Source organism: Temnothorax nylanderi, unplaced genomic scaffold (genome assembly GCF_030848795.1).
Source record: "Temnothorax nylanderi isolate EJ_2023f unplaced genomic scaffold, tnyl_v1.0 TNYL_tig1074_pilon, whole genome shotgun sequence".
Lineage (NCBI taxonomy): Eukaryota > Metazoa > Arthropoda > Insecta > Hymenoptera > Formicidae > Temnothorax > Temnothorax nylanderi.
Window position 1 is genome coordinate 37973 of NW_027250136.1, and position 3602 is coordinate 41574.

At 32.5% G+C, this 3602-nt stretch overlaps 2 long non-coding RNA genes across 2 annotated transcripts; both read right to left on the reverse strand.

The window, feature by feature from the left end:
* Positions 1-769: 769 nt before the first annotated feature.
* Positions 770-1785, reverse strand: LOC139786556 (uncharacterized). The gene is made up of 3 exons (XR_011722341.1): positions 1606-1785; positions 1103-1258; positions 770-990 (listed from the first exon to the last, which is right to left on the reverse strand). It is a non-coding gene; the product is annotated as an uncharacterized lncRNA (long non-coding RNA).
* Positions 1786-2663: 878 nt separating this feature from the next.
* Positions 2664-3436, reverse strand: LOC139786555 (uncharacterized). Its single transcript, XR_011722340.1, has 3 exons — positions 3125-3436; positions 2791-3054; positions 2664-2687 (listed from the first exon to the last, which is right to left on the reverse strand). It is a non-coding gene; the product is annotated as an uncharacterized lncRNA (long non-coding RNA).
* Between the last annotated feature and the right edge of the window lie 166 nt (positions 3437-3602).

Sequence of the window (3602 nt, forward strand, 5' to 3'; positions counted from 1 at the left end):
ATTGAAACCGCAAAATTTCGGCAAGCTACAACAGGGCTGGATTTTTGAATTTATTCGCAAGAGAAAGGTATGCGCAAATTCTACTCTTACAGAAAAGTTGCAAGTTGATCGCATGGCTTTTAGTTAATCAACTTGCAACTTTTTTATAAGAGCAGAATTTCCGCATACGTTTTTCTTGCAAATAAATTCAAGGATCCAGCCCCAGGTGCGCGCGCGCTGTGCCTTAAAAGCCTCATTAAGAACGTATAAAGGTCTTATTTGAATTTAATTAAATTTAAATTAGATTTAGAACTTATTAAGAACATATAAAGGTCTTATTTGAATTCAACATATTAAGAACATATAAAAGTTTTATTTGAATTTAATGAAATTTGAATAAAATGTACAACTTATTAATTTCATATATGGTTTCAATAAGATTAATATTTAAATTGAATATATTAGCTAATTAAATCCTTATTAAGCCAAATTAAATACGAATATTTGATGATGAAATGATACTGTAAGAAGTACGTATATATACTTTGTATACTACGAAACATACGTACGAGTATACACGTCAATTAAGAATATACGACATGTATTCATATATTCGAGATTTTAATCGAAATGTATATTGGCATTTCTTCTTATATTCTTAATTAAGTTTTATATATAGAACAAATATGAGCCATATTAATGCAGTTATTCAGCATTAATTTAAATCAAATAAAATTTAAATGGAAATTTTATTAAGGTCCATATAAAGTTCATATTTAACTGTTTCCGCGGGTTTAACCGTCGATAGTTAACTGATAAGCATTCTCACATGTCAAACATAATTGGAACATAATTGAAAATAATCTATTTCGATTTTTTTACGAACTTTCGCGATACAAATAAAATAAAATGCTTCTGCGCTGCATCTACGGATAGCCGTGCGAATATCGACTCATCTGTTGGTTATAACCACTCGTATATAGTCCCGCTTTTGTTGTTACCTCTTGTCACCTGTAAAACAAATTTTTACATTTATACCTGTATATAGTTGTATAATTTCATATATTTTCCTTTGACAACCTATTTTGACATTGCAAAAAACATAACAAAAAAGTATCTGTACCTAGGGGAGGTAATCGACCTTTGAAAAATCTTTATTATCTTGGCAAATCAACATTATTTATGGCTCTCCTCTTTGAATTACTTCGAAGCCACGTACTTATGTAGCCTGTGACTTTTGATCTCGAAAAATTTCCTTTATATTGTTTGCCACATGCATCTGAAAAAAGATTTAAAAAATTACAATATTATGCATGAGAAATACTAAATACGGGATTTAAGTTGATAAGTTAATCATCATATTTATTAAGAGTAGATGAAGTGTATTTTAAAGGGGGAGCCTCATGTAACCAGTCAAAAAAATCGAAAAAAATTTATTGCACAAATGTTGCTAAAACCATTACCCAAGTTTCAATAAGTAGCCATTTATTTTAATGTCTTTTAAAAAAAAAATTCCAGAAAATTGCCTTGTTTTCAGCGTTTTACATGAAGCTTCCCCCTTAAGACACAGCAGGACTGAAAGTAAGAGTTTCATGTTTTTTTTTCTCAGAATTTTCAATAACTTACCAATAATGCACATACCACACTTTAGTGACTTGATTCCTTTTTTTATCTCTGCCCCTGTCCAATTCAGTTGTGATGCAACCTCAGGAGAGAAAATCTTCTTACATATACTAGTGGCCATTTCTCCTTCGTGTACCCCTCTTCCAGCTACAACACTAAAATGGGATACCTGTACAGAAAAAAAGTTATTAGCAAAAAGTTATATTGATGTGTTGAGAAGAGTTGCTAAGTTTTCATAAATGCAGGACATTAAATATTTACCGCAAATCATAGTTGTCACCGTTTTGGAGAAACAACTCCCATTCATAAAAAGAATTCATGTCACGTAATGGAAGAGTAGGCCATCCTTCTGGTTTTTTACATTTTCGGCAGTTCTAACAAGGTCCATAATAAGATCCAGTTTATGGTCTACATTTTTAAGATTCCACGACAGTTCTTCTTGCTTAGAGAGAACTGTCTTCAGCACAAGCACATCTGTAACATAAAACATTGAAGCCAACATATACCCAGATAGCAAAACCTGTAAAGACAATCACATTTTCAAAAGATGTATTATATATAGATGTATTATAGATAGTTTTAGTATACTACCCAGTACACTACAACTTAGTCAAAATGATGTCAAAGTCATCAAATCGATGAGGAGTATGATGTCAAAATGAGTAATCAAAATAATGGCAAAATAAATTAAAATATGTTTACACATAAATAATACCGAATTTTATTTGTATTCCGGAAGATCGATTGTGTACTTCAAAACTTAGTGAAAATTACAAAAGTGAGCGAATTCACCAGGTGACAATGAAATGTTAACTAATGAAATTTTAAATATTCTAGTATAAATTCGCTCATTTTTTTATTTTTCACTGTTTTAAAGTACATAATCGACCCCCAGGTAGAACAGAGAAAGTGATGACGATTTTGACGTCATATTGACATCATTTTGTAGTCAAAAGCCTAGTGGCTGTTTTTACTGGGTAGAGTAGTGAAAGAAATAAGTGAATAAATGTTACAATTGCATACATTTCCCTGCCGAAGATAAAGATATATCTTGATCCAAGTTGATTCATTTGCTGTTGAGGGCGCTAAACAAAATCAAAATGCATTAAACAAGACAGTGAGATACAATAACACAGAAAAACAATATCGTACAACCGTAGCTAGCTATTCAAGCTAATCTGTATTTACCAGTCAATATTTTTTGCACATTTAATACTGTAGATGTTGTGACGAGTGGTTTGTTAGATGCGACAGAGCTTGAACGACTAAATGTGGCAGACTGATTGGAGGCAACAGAACTTGAACGACTAAATGTAGCAGACTGGTTGGATGAGACAGAGCTTGAACAACTAAATGTAGAAGACTTTGGATCAAGTGCAAGGGCAGAGACTGGACGTTGCCTAGGCTGACAAGTTGTAACGGACGTCACATCATCTGTATTATCTACCTCATCTGCAATAATAAACAAATAATAGATACACCAGCATATCTCAAAAATATTTCTAATTCCAATAGCGCTTACCTATGAGTGATGGAGGAATTACTAAAGAAAAGTCAGGTGATCTGAATTGTACATTCATATCATATTGGTCACTAGGTCTTTCATCTTCTTATCTATTATTCCCGGATTCTCTCGCACATGAGCCTCCGTCTCTTTTTCGTACCGTGCTTTCTTTATTCGTTCCTGAATTCTTTTGCGAGCTTTTTCAAGTTCCATATTGATATATTCTGCACCGCATTTTTTAGGTACTTCTAGATTATCATCAACCATTTCTTCCTCTGTGTCTGACCTTTCATCAATTGTACCAATTCTCCTCCATTTTTTTCAACTCTTTGATTTTTCAATCTTTGCAGAGCATTCCGTACAGAGCTACTACTTCTGATTTGAAGATGCTTTTATAATTAGACTTTGTTGGCCTTTTTATAATTAGACTTTGGTGGGCCTTTTTATAATTAGACTGGGTAGAGCCTTTCCCTTTATCTTGGAAATTCGTGTGTGA